The sequence below is a fragment of the Pelmatolapia mariae genome, linkage group LG7 (assembly GCF_036321145.2).
Source record: "Pelmatolapia mariae isolate MD_Pm_ZW linkage group LG7, Pm_UMD_F_2, whole genome shotgun sequence".
Lineage (NCBI taxonomy): Eukaryota > Metazoa > Chordata > Actinopteri > Cichliformes > Cichlidae > Pelmatolapia > Pelmatolapia mariae.
The window spans coordinates 21,168,261-21,181,348 of record NC_086233.1 but is presented as its reverse complement, the minus strand read 5'-3'; the positions used below and the strand labels follow the sequence as shown (position 1 = coordinate 21,181,348).

Genomic DNA, 13,088 nt, shown 5'->3' with positions numbered 1-13,088 from the left:
TCCTGCCGCTCAAACCCCCACCCACTCACCCACCCACCCACCATTTACACTGACATACATCTGAGCAGGACCCAGCACCTTTTGTCTTGGGCTCCCTCCTTTGTTAGCGGCTGGTGGACACAGCAGCAGCAGCAGCCTGCATGCCGCATGTCTACAGTAACAGGGAAGTGACAGAAAACTGCATCTCATCAGCCATTTACCTATTTTTTTTTCTGACTATCAATCAAGTAAGCACAAAATATATATTAAAAAATATTAAATATAATATACATATATAGAATTATATATAATTAATCGTTTAATTTAATTTAAATAAAATACTTTGAATTCTTGATTTTTTATTATTTGGATGAAAACAATAAACCTTTTGTTTGTCAGTGACTGGGAGATGTTTTTTATATTCTATATTTTATATATATTGGGATGTGTAAAATATATAGTTTAAATTATATTTATCTTATAATATTGGGGTGTGTATAGTGAATCTGTGTATCTATGTGTCTATCTGTGTGTTTGGTTGACTTGGGAAGCAGCATCACCACCAAAGTGAACTGCAGATAACCTCATGACGTTGCAGACATGGTATGCAAGCCTATATAAAATTGACGGTGGCCGCATGTATCTGGTGGTGGTCTGCGCCGCTTGATAAGGCTTTGCAGACTATCTGACTTCAGTCTAGATGAAGGATGAGCTTCTCAGGCACAGACGTTGTCCATCCTGCTGATGCTCCCTCGTCTCATCGTAAACTCTTGTGCACCCTCTGGTGCTTGCTAGTCTCCCAAACTTCTTTGTGTAGCCTGCTTTGCAGATTGTCTTCCTTGTCTGTGTGGTTGCTCATTATTCAGAGACAGACGGATCTCAGGTCATCTGCAGCTGCAGCAAAGGAGAAGCAGGAAAGATGGCGATCATCCACTAGACCGACCGAGCGCACGCATGAAATACGGAGGACAACTTTTGGGAGGATCGCTTGAGGAGAACATTGTACCAGTGAGTTTTTTGTGTGTGTGCTCTTGCTCTATATTTCCAGTTTCGTCAAGATTTCGGCTGAGCTTTCAAGGTCTGCGAGAACGTCGGTATGGTAGATCATGGGATATAATTTGGAGAGCGCCTCGTGAATGACCTGGAAAGAGCTGATCTCCCCTCGTTTCTCCCCCTTTTTTTGTAGTCGAGGTCCATGCTACCACTGAGAAGGAAGTCGGGGCGAGATTTTCTCCTCTCTCTCTCTTTTTTAATCGGGTGGTCGCTCTTGCTGGCACCCGTGCAGCCAAAGTCAAGTGGGTCTTCTCGCTTCCCAGTTAATATCCTACCCAGCCTAGCGCTTCCTCGCTATGTCGCCTTTCGGTTTGTTGTCAAAGTGACACAAGGAAATGGACGCGGCGGTGTAAAGAGGCTCGCCTGCGTGTTTCGGCAGCACCGGAGCGCCAGTGTTTTGTTATTCTGACATGTCTGGTCAGGGGAATTATTGGCCCCGGCTGTGCGTCCCCCCCCCCTCCCTCTCTTCGGCCGTGCGTGTTGTTGCGCGTTAGCTTCATGGAGAAGCCATTGCACGGATTGCTCTCCTTTACCAACCAGCCTCCATTAGCGACACAGTGGAGCTGGCATAGCCGCTGGTCCAGTCACACACACACACACACACACACACACACACACACACCATGAAAAGCCATGTCCACTGTGAGGAGGCTATATGCGCTCTCCACCTCCCCTTGCTTCTCTCAATTTTTAAAAAGGAAACCTTAACGTGGTGGCGATTTTTGAGTCCACAGTGCTGGAGCTACTACACGTCTTGCTGGTCGTGAAATCAATTTAAAAGCGCAGTGTGGCTTCTTCTTCTGCTCTTTCTTTTTAGATGTTTTTTTTAATTCAAACGGGGTTTTTTGGTCCTTCTTTTGCTTTTCTTCTTGGGTGCTTCTTGCTACACTGTTAACCCGCATGTGCCCTTGCACTGTTTTGGATGTCTATTTGCTGTCACTGGTCTCAAGTCAGGTATGTCACACTAGTGAGGGCTTCACCATAAAATGGAGGAAGGCAGATGAGTATCCAAGGAGAGCCCTGGAGTCAGATAGGCAGGATCTCCCCCCCCCCTCACGCCAGAACAAAGGTTGTGTTTAGAAAAAGAAAGAAAGAGAGAGAGAAGGGGGGTAAAAAAAGAAAAGCTCGGCCACATCCTCTTCTTCCTCCTCTTCTGCTTCGTTTTCAGCTCGGAAGTTTTAGTCTAAGAGGAAGCAGAAGAACTCTAAAAAGTGAGGTTAGATCCTCCAGTGTGTGTGTTTGTGTGTGTGTGTGTGTGGGGGGGGGGGGGGCTTTCGAGGTTAACTTCTTTATTTTTAACCCCTGGCTTGCTTGTTTAACTCATCTTGATTTGAAAAACTTGCTTTTCAAATGTTTCTTTATTTTTGCTAGAGATGTACTGCTGAGGCTTCTGGAAAGTGTGCGCTTGTGATTGGCTGGCGGGGGGGACACATGGATGAGACAGGAATCCTAAGGCTCAATAATGCAGTGTTTTGACCATGCAAGTAGTTAATGTTCAACAAAAAGTGGTGTCAACACACACACACACACACATGCTCTCTCGCTCTCTTCTCTCTCTTCTGGTTGAGTGTGTGAGGGTGAAGTAATGACTGTCGCAAACAGTTTCTTAAAGGAAGTTCTCAAGATGATTCTCTTTTTTTTTTCTTTTTCTTTTTTTTTACTCCGTGCTCTGGTCAGACGAGGGCTCAGATACTGTCATGAATGTGCTTTAAATTTTGCTCCCTTATGGCTTCCCCATAATTTGCAAAGGACGCAGGAGCCTCCACTGTGTGCACGTTACTGCAAGGCTCTACAGACTTATTTGGGACTTATTTGAGATTTTGGGTCCTTTTGGAAAACTTATTTTAGACTTGCAATTGAGGTTGTTGGTCATTTATTAACAGCCTCTCGGTTGCAATGCGCTCCGCGTTCGCTCTGCAAGCCTTGGGTGACTTTTCACACATTATATCCAAAAGGTGTCTGTTGACCAGCCTGGCAGGAGAGTGTGGGGGGTAGGGGGGGCTTGAAAGCTGTAGTGTGTTTGTCTGTGTGTGGGTAGACGTTCTGTGTGTGTGTGTGACAGAGAAAGAGAGAGAGGGAGTGTGTGAGGTTGTGCTACGCTCTGCAGTTCCCCTGGCCACTGTGTGAAATCTTGCTGACAAGGAGACTGTGAGCTTGACACACTGTGCTGCGACAATGCCGGGGCTGAGAGGAGCAATCAAAATGGTGGCGAGGCTCCTTCTCCCCGGCGTGGCAGGGCAAACAGGTTCTCGAGGAGGAGCCAATAGAGGACAGAGACGGGCAGGAATCTGCTGCGGCGACACATTTGCCTCGCTGCAATGCAATGGATGCAGTCAGGTGGATGGTGGATGTTCTGCAGAAACAAGCCCCCGTGATCGCAGTGTTTTGTTCCGCTCGGCGTGTGCTTCTCCTTGCACTTGCAGTTCCTGTAATAACTTTCACAAGTCTCCAGCACATTCATGGCCTATTCGTACTACGCTGGTGGGTGACCTATAGTCATATACCAAAGCCCCCTGGACTCTGTGAGGGCCCCTGAAGTTCCCTGTAGGAATTTCTTTGTTATAATTTGGCAAATGACACTCATGTGTGGCAGTAACATATATATGTGCCACAAATATGAATTAAAAACTGAACAACGCAGGGTCCTTAAAGTGGCTCCTGTATTTTTACATAGCATGGAGGGCCATTATCTGTAACGCTCATCAGAAAATCAATCTCTCCTTGGGAAATATGTATTTTGTAAGTGGAAACTAGTGTGCTGGTAAACAAAATAGGCTTGGAATTTAGACTGTAAATAAGAGGAAACATCTTGTGCCCCTTTCCTGCTTGTATTTCTGAGACTAAGAATTTCACAGAGCCAGAATGCTGTACTCAAATTTGATCCTGGACTTTTCAGCTGCTCTGTTTAGTGTTTCACTCTTCTGCTCGCTGCGTGTCTTCAAACGCATTTCTCTGCTGGTGTAATCATCACCAGTGACGTACAGAAAACCTTGGGGCAGGGCTGTGTGGGAGCACATGTGGTGGGTCTTTGGGCTGCATGTTTCTGAATGATCTTCTAAGATTTAGCTGAAATCATGTGATGACACGAGCAGATGTGCACCATCGTGTTGGACTGAAAGGCTATCGCTGAATGTCCCAATGCGCATTCCCTTCTTCCTGTTGTCTCACTCTTCCTGTTTTATTCTGAAAGTCCCAACCAAAGGCCGTGACACTGTGACCTCCACTGCTCGATTACTGTTTGTTCTAAAGAGACTACACCTCCGGGACCTGTAGTAATTCCAGCGAATGTTGCCTTAATTTGCATTAAGTTTGAAGTGGAGAATGGCAGTTGGGCAGTGCTGTTGTTTGTTTAGTAATAAATGGTCTGAAAAGCAGATCAAGATCATCTCTGATTGGGTTCCCCTCTCACTTGTGACGTGGTACAGCAGACAGTAGTGTTTATTTTATTTTATTTTATTTATTTATTTATTTGATGGTCCACTTTCTGTCTGACTGAATATTTGCATATAGCGCACACTCATATCAAACTGTTTGAATTTTAGCGCGGCATAGAAAGAAAATTTTAATACTCAGTGTTACCATAGCTCAGCTTTAAGGTGGCGGGGGGAGGAATTACATAACTGGATTTGTTTGCAAGGTATTTCAGGATTATGTTAGAAAAGCTTGACAGAGAGGACAGAGGATCAAACAAGAGAGACTTCTGTGATGGTTTGAATGCTCGGAGGAAGTGGTCATGAAGCTCATCACCCCCCTCTACACACACAAACACGCATACATGCATACAGCTGCTCTCTCTCTCTGTCCTTCCCTCCCCTCCCTCCATCTCTCACTCACTCACTCACACTGGGTGATGCACGTCTCCATTCTTCTCTACCTGGGGCACTGAAGAAGGCTAGGGAGACTCACAAAAGCAAATTGAAATGCTCCAGTGAGTGCTTTCTTGACGTGATGCATGGCTCACAAGATGCAAGTGTAGCAGCAGGGCCAGGCTGCAAGTGTAGATCCAAAACACTACAGTCATCACAGCACAGCAGCAAGGGGGGGAAAAAACCCCTCACTATTTTCTCCTGACCTTCCTGCCTTCATAAGTAGCCACCACACACATGCATGCTCTTACAATATGCCCAAACCTGCTCTGCCCATCTGAATAATTTAATGCTGTTTAACTGTAGCGGGTATATTTGAAGAACTAAAAGGCAATATCATGTCAGGGTTTAAGTGGAACAAGGAAGTAGCTTCTTAGAGGTGTCATTCCAGTTTCTGTTGTCAGTTGCGACGTTATACTGCTGCAAAACTGGTTCCTCCTCTCTGCTTTCCATCAGAACATCAACAGTTCAACTGTGTCCCGAGGAAGAGAAAAAAAATGCTTGTGTAGCTCAGTGAAGCTTGCAGTTGTGCCCTACCTTTATCTAGATCTGCTGATCTTTTCAGCGTGCATATTTTAGGCGTGCGAGGGACTCGTTTTGTTGAAATTCAAGGTCTAAAGTGGCCGTGCTGAAGAGACAAGCTCGTCTGGTGGGATAAATTAAACAGTCTACACGGCGTCCTCAGGTTTCCAACCTAAATTCAGGATTTGTGCTGTTCTCTGCTAAGACACAGTGAACCAACTCTGTCAGTCTCGAGCTGCCTGTGGTGGGGAGGAAGAAAAAAAAAAAAAAAGGAGAAAAAAATTCTTTGGAGACGCCCGTTCCTTGGGCAGTGTGGTGCCACCGGACAAGGCCTTCATTGAGCAGAAACAGGAGTGGTCTTGTAGATGGGATCCACAGTGGCTCAGCCTCCGAAGCAACAGAACTGTCCAAGGACGATTAAATATTTAAGAGCTTGGAAAGGAGGTCTCAGTGGTAAGTTAATATTGATGGGTCTCATCTTTCCCTTCTCAAACTTGAGTTGACTCTTTAGCAGGTCTGGAGAGGAACCTACCTTCTTTTCTTCTTAAAAAACTTTGAACCTTCACAGAGTTTGTTTGCAGTGTTTCCTGCAGCTGACTTTTGAATTTTTCTGACGCCCCCCCCCCCCCCCCTTTTTTTTTTTCAGCTTCTTCCTGTGTCCTCTCATGGTCACTGTGAGACACTCCATCCTGGCTAGCTTGTAACCTCACCCAGTCCTTGTAACTGTAGTAACTGCCATGTCAGGCTTACAAGGAAGTCAGCATTGCAAGCTTTTCTGGCAGTTGTCCACTGAGCACTACTTACAAGAAACCCTTCAGTGCATCTTGCAGTCTTTTCATGTAATCCTTCCCCCCCCCCCCCCTTTCCTTACTTTTTTTTGTGAATTGGGCGAATAGAATACAACCAAAAGGCATTTTGATGTGTAAAATGGAAAAACAGGAGTAAAATTCCTGTTGCCTCCAGCCTCAGCCTCCAGCTGAGGGTAATTTTCCTGACAGTAAGGAGGCATTTCAGTTATACTAAACATTTCCCTCGATTGTAAAGTTTGGTACCTCAAGAGCAAAACTTCGGGGTCATTTATGGACAATTTTTGTGAGATGATGCCGAATTTATCTGAGACAGCAGCGGATTGATTTACGTCAGGAAATGGTTTCCTAGGAGAGATGGGCTTCAAGGCTGCACGGAATGCAAGGTTTCCTGGACCTAATTGTCCTTGTGGAAAAACACTTCCTGGTTTCTCTCCAAGATCTGTCCTTCACTTGCCCCACTCTTGTTTGTTTAGCCCATGAACCCTTATGTTTCACTTTGGAGAGATCTGACTCAAGCATATCTTCAGGCTCATGTGTCTGACTTATGTGTTGTGTGCAGAACAACTTTTTTTTTTCTGCTCTAGCCTACTTGTGTACACCACATCTTTTGTCAGGATTTTTTTTTTCTCTTTTAAGCTCAAGGGAAGAAACCTCTTGAGAAAACCAAAAATATCTACCTATTCCCATATAAAATTGTAAAAATAATCACGCCCGAGGCTATTAATTAAATTGTGCACTTAATCATTTTTGGATGGAATATTTAATCGTGTTGCTGAGGGTTGCCCCAAGTTTTCCTCTCTTATGCTTTTCAGTGTAGAAAAGAAGCTCTAACCTCTTTCATGGAAATCTTGATTAGACCACGTTAGGTCACCTATATAAGTATGATGTCGCTCGCAGAAGGTTCAGGACGCGACATCGCCTCTAAAGTGTACTCGACCGGGCGGTCGAAGGAGCCACGTTTTAGATGCACGACAATCAGATCTGGGATCTTGTCTTCACCCTCCGAAGAACAGCAAAAGGCAGGTTCGCAGGAGGCCATCTTTGCAGTTCACAAAACCACACTTTTCACTTCTGCTTTTCTCGCTGACTGCAATGACAGTGTGCAGAGGAACCGACAGGAGGGGAAGCAGCTTGCCCAGGTCTGCGCTCTTAAAGTTAAACACTTCCATCTGTGTAACAAGATAGCAGAGCAAGCAGAGGCAGCTCCACTCAGCTGAGCAGGACAGTCAAAGACCTTGAGGAGCACAAAATGGTGGATGGCCATACCACTGATTCTCCAGCGTGATTGGCTGCGTGTCTCCTTGGCCACTGTGGGGCTGGCTGTGTGAAATGGAGTCCTCTGTGCTGAGCGTTGGCCCAGCCTCAGCTCTGATGCAGAAGATAATTCTGTCAGCCTCGAGAGAGAGAGACGAGAGAGCAGCCAAGTGAGGTGACTATACTAAAAGAAGGCAGAGGACTCGAGCCATGTTTGTGTCTGCTTGCTTCTGTTTCTTATCTTCTAATCTGCTGTCCTACTTGATCTCCCGGGTTCTGATTTCTATTAATAGCTATTTAAAAATATATATATTTTGGTGCTTTTTAGCTTTAAACAGACCTGTAACAGGTTAGGAAGGAATCAGTTGGGATTTATGTTTTGGCTTTGTTTGTAGGAATGAAGAAAGTGGCTGTGTAAGAGTGTTCGGTATCTCGGTATCTAACCTTCACACCCAGCAGGCTCAAGCTGAGGGATTTACCAGACCCTTGTTTTGCTGCTTTCAGCCTTGAAGGTCACATAAATATCTCTCAGGCTCGTGATTAAAACGCAAATTCACGAGATTTAAAAGAGTGTCAGCGCTGCATATTAAGTGGACTTGTATTATTTTTTTTCTTATTGGTTAGTTTTCACCATGACAACCTGAAGACGGCAGCCACACAGCAGATAACCATTAATGCTTGTCCCCTCCTAATCTGCTTGGTCATTATCATCTGTGCAAAAAAAGGGCCAAATGTTACTACTGAGTGCTCTGCAGTCGTCCTCCTTTTTAGAAGGAACAATCTGAGCCCTTTGCTAAGCACAAAGGCTACCCTTGGTGCAAGGTTACTTGTACCATGATGGCCAGCTTCTTCTTCTTCTTCTTTTTTTCCTTTTTTTTTTTTGTTCCAATGCAGCTTTAGAGAGACATGGATTTGGCAAGTTGGATGTCTTTTGATTGACAAAGGGAATGTCTTGCTTTGCAAAGTAAGTCTATATAGAGGTCAGCAAGTACACTGATGTTAAATAGAAAAGGCCAAGTGACTGGTGATGGGTGATGTCAGGTAACGTGTCAGAGAGACAGGCTGATCCAGGCGCTGTCTGACCTTGTATTATACATGACTGTGACATAAACTAGAAAGTAAAAAACAGGAAGAAGAAAAAGTACGCTTGATATTTTTTTTTATTCTTATTATTGAGGTCTGCATTTGAAACTGTTTTCGTGGTTCAGTTTATGTTTACTTGTTCTTGGTCAAGCTTTTTGCTATAGATGTGCATGTGTTTTTTTTTTTCCTTCTAGTTTTGTTGAAAGAGAAAGTTGTCACATTTTTCTGGGCTCATCATAGCATTCCAACTAGGTGCCGTGTTAAAAGAATTCCAACTTTCCTCTTTTTGATGTGAGGATTTGCTTGAAGGCTTCAGTCACTCAAATACTTTGAGGTCCAGAGATCAAAATCTCTGGACTGGGGGGGGGGGTTCTGACTTTTATTACAAAGGTGGCGTGTCTTCTTTTTGTTGAATGTCTTGACCGTGTGGCGAGTTGGGACCAGATGTTGTATTCTTGAGTTTCGTCTTTCAGCACAATTTCAATATAAATGTGTAGGCCAGTATTAATAATTGTATAAAAAAAAAAAAAAAACTTTTTCCTCCAGTTTTATTGTTCAGAGTTGGTGTATTATAACTGATATGGTGCTGCTTGCAAAAAAGTTAACTAACTTGCGGTTTAGAAGTAAAACTCAGAGGGAAAATGTGAAGAAGCCACTGAATAACATCACAATTCGGGCTTTTGCAGTTTTGTAACGTTGTTTGCTCTTCTTTAGTTACACAGATATCATGCTGTATTGTGATACTATTGTAACTGCGTGCAGTGTATTGAAATAGCAATCAGTTTGAAGAGCAGTAATGATTTTCTAAATCTTTATCAACTGACACTAGAAAAACATATCTTTGTGCTTCATTTGGTTTCCCTTTAGTCATCTTAATGGTATGGCAGTTAGCCTACATGATCTTCTCAGTTACCCAGAATCCTTAAGGGTTGCCTGATCCTGCTGCGATGAGTTGTTTCTCTTTTACGCCCTTTGAATGTGACACTCGTGAAGGTCAGGCTGCAGCAGATCAGCAAAGCTTGCTGGATTGCAGCGTCTGAAAGGCTCTGCACCTGCATTTAGCAGTCTCTCTGAGACAAACCAGGATTACTGAGCTGGATGTTCACAAAAATCTTCACTGCTTTTCATTCATTCTGCTCAATTGCAGTTAAAGTTTAGACACAAATGACTGCTGTTTTTCTATGCAAAAATTGGCTACTTCTGCTTTGTCTGGTCTGTTTTTGAGACTTGTGCTTATGTACGGTCCAGTGTTGCTTATGTTCATTCTGATTAGAAAAAAGTAAAAGCTGATTTTCCAACGTCAAAATAGTGCAGTTAATAAGTATAAAGCGCCTGCATGCTAAAAAAATAACGTTTCAGATGGGGGGGGAGGGTAAAAAATTAGATGAAGGTTTTCTCTGAAACACAGCATAGATAGATGTCATGGAAGGAATTATAGAACCATGAGGACCACATGTAGATCAGGTCATCTTCCTATGATGGACACTTATAAAGAGGAAGCTCAAAAGGGAAAAACTACCAAGAGGCCAGCAGCAAGCTAAAAATATCTGAAGGACTATATAGCAGAGTCTGTCCACAACATGCAGTTAGCAAGAGATTCATGTGTTCTGCACACTTCTGAACTCTCTGCGGGGCAGCGGCATGAAGATTTCTCTTCTCCAAAAGGCACATTTTAATGTTGCAAGCATGTGGTTAATTCCCATGACAGGAAATGGAACTTGTGGTCCGATGAAATCAAGGTTGAATGTTTTGATCTTACTTGCCAAATATGGAGGAGTGGTACGTTTCAGAGTGCAGGTCAAAACCTTTATACAGCTGTTGTGTAGATGGAAGAGAGAATAAATTCAGAAGGTTTTAAGAGAAAATGTAAATAGAAATATTTATCATGACTCTGACTGAAAATATTCCCGGGGTCTTTGGAAAAAACTGACTTTAGGAAGGCAGGAGAATCTCAGTCTTATGTTGGCAGACATTACGTGATATTAGTCATTATCAGCTGCCGGTCAAATCAAACCGTGTAAGGCTGAAGAATGTCTTTGGTCAGAGAGATGCTGTTTAGCTGGTTATGGTTGACCTATTTTTTTGAATGCCATATGCCTCCTGAAACAGATATCTTCTCAGATTTTACGACCAGCATTTTTATCAGCCACAATGGTGATTATGGCATTGTTTTCAGGCTTTGGTGTTTAGGGCTCCGTTGCAAAATGTAGCCCAAAAGAGCCAGAACTAGTAGAAAAGCCACTCCTGGGTACTTTGGCATGTGTTTATAGGTCTGCGTGCCTGACGACAGATTTTGTCAGCATGATGGCACCATGTACAGGTGGGTAGCTGAGGTCAGTATTATGGCCGTGTTTAAAGATGGGTGTGGTCTGAAAACACATTGACTTTGTGACTTCTCCTTTAGTTATTAGTCAGATAGCTGATTATATCTTATGACAATGTGGAGGATTTCTGGTGTTCTGGAAGATGTTTGTGACTTTTCGACTCTCCAGAGTTGGCTGATTCATTTGAAACATGATAGAAATGCTCTGACTATTATGGTGGTTTTTTTTTCTTTTTTTGTTTTTTCCTAAACTGAGTAATAATGCTGGTCAAACTGCGCTGTTATTTAAAACACACTGTCCTCTTAGAACCAAAACGAAAACTGAACAGAAATGTGAAAGAAAATATTTAAGTTCAAATATATGCTAATGTTCGACAGGCAGAGCATTGCGTGGTGGCATTCCTGATGTATTTTCAGCCCTTTTTCTGTTGCCTTTCATGCCCTTCCCCATCCCTTTCATTCAATTCCAGCAGATGTCTGATGAATGTTATGACAAAATGTTCATACTGAACATTATTGATTCCTCACATCTTCTCTGAAAAGGCCTGGTTCATTGATCGGCCAGGTGGGATCGATGTTTCATCTCGGCACATTCAGACTTCCTCAAATGAGTAGGATCATGTGATCACGTCATTTAAGGAAGCTCTGTGCTCTGATCACAGGCACAGAAGAATGAGGTCAGTGTCCAACTAACTGCTCTTATCGCACAAGCTGTTGTAACGAGACAGATATGCTCATCAGTAACATAGTAGCAAGATAAATATCTGTCAGATTCAGGTTGCTAAATTAAACCTATCAATGTCATTGTTTTAATTATCAACACTGCCAAAGTAGCAGGAGCACCAATTTGAGTATAATATATGGGGTTGCTACTTTCTGATTTGGTATTTCTATTCAAGAACTCCAGACTGTGAAAGTACTTCAGCTGGGTTGTTTGGTTTTTGTTTTTGTTTTTTTCAGTTCTCATCCATCATTAATACCTTCACAAAACATCTGAGCAAGTCCCAAATATATCCTGCAGCTCCCCAAATATACAGCCAGAGCATAAACGAGCTATCTTCTGCAACAAGAAGAACAAGGAGTTCTGCAACAGACGGTAGTGCACACTTACCTCATTCCACCCCACCCCCACCTCACTCCAGAGTCCAGACCTCAACAACATTGAGTAAGCCTGGGATTACATAAAGAAGCAGAAGCAGCTGAAGCAGTCTAAATTCACAGGAAGACTGCTGAAGTTCCTGAAGTTGCTCAGGGCATTCTACAAACCAGAAAGAAAGTATGCTTAAGCACTGGTACTGTTTCAAAAGCAAACAGTGGTCACCCACCATAATGATTTGGTGCTAATATTATTTAATAATATTATACTTTGTGCCCAAAGCTGTAAACTAGTAACAAATATGTTACAAAAGAGATTACTTCATTACTTCATCTATTACATCTCTTCCAACATTGGATTGGTGCAGCTGTGCAAGTGCGGAGCGTTTGGTGTCTTTCAGAACCAGCTTTCACTTCATCAGTTTCTAAAACCAGTTACATGCTTGTTGGTACCTGTCAAACATTTGAACACACCCACTTATTGGGTATATCCAGTCATTTAAACTGGTGCTGAATGTAGGAAAAAACCCTTCCATAGTTAATGATGCAATTATTCCACCTTTGGACCAAACACTTTTTTGTGGTGCCACACTGGTGACAGATTTTGGGCACCAGTTTGTTTGTTTTTTCGGTGGAAATCACATTCTTTGAACACTGACTACATTGGTGGGAAAGAGTTAGCTCTGAGGTTGCACTTTCACACAGTTACTTTTAGCTAAATACTACTAATACTAATAGAAATAAAGTTGTTGCTTTCAATGACAGTGTCCCGTGCTAAAATAAGGCCTGTTTCATGTTAACAGTCATGCCAGGTTTGAACTGATTACTGAAGTGAGAAATAGAAATTGCATTAAATACCAAACCAGTAGGTGAGACATTTGACTAAAAACAAATGCAATCACTCTGCATGATAAGTTGCCAAGAGTCCTCCAATGTGCACCATCAATGATGGCAACAGATTTAATAGAAACAATCATGTGGTTGTTGAAACACATTAGATTAAGTGTTGAACCAACAAGCACATCGCAACTTTAGGTGCAAGCAATCAGTAATCAATCCCACATTAGCGATGCACAGCCCCTACATGCAGGATCTCTACATTAG

General features: G+C 42.9%; 1 protein-coding gene across 3 annotated transcripts in view; it reads left to right on the top strand.

Annotated features, from left to right (window-relative positions):
- The first annotated feature begins 447 nt into the window (after window positions 1–447).
- The window catches only part of znf462 (zinc finger protein 462), a 56,769-nt gene continuing 44,128 nt past the window's right edge, over window positions 448–13,088 (top strand). For 2 of the 3 annotated variants that reach the window (XM_063478410.1, XM_063478408.1), the window contains exon 1: window positions 448–987. The gene's annotated coding sequence lies outside the window, so the exon portion shown is untranslated. Of the gene's footprint in view, window positions 988–1,677; window positions 1,987–13,088 lie in introns of those variants that run through there. The other variant, XM_063478409.1, reaches the window with a different exon arrangement.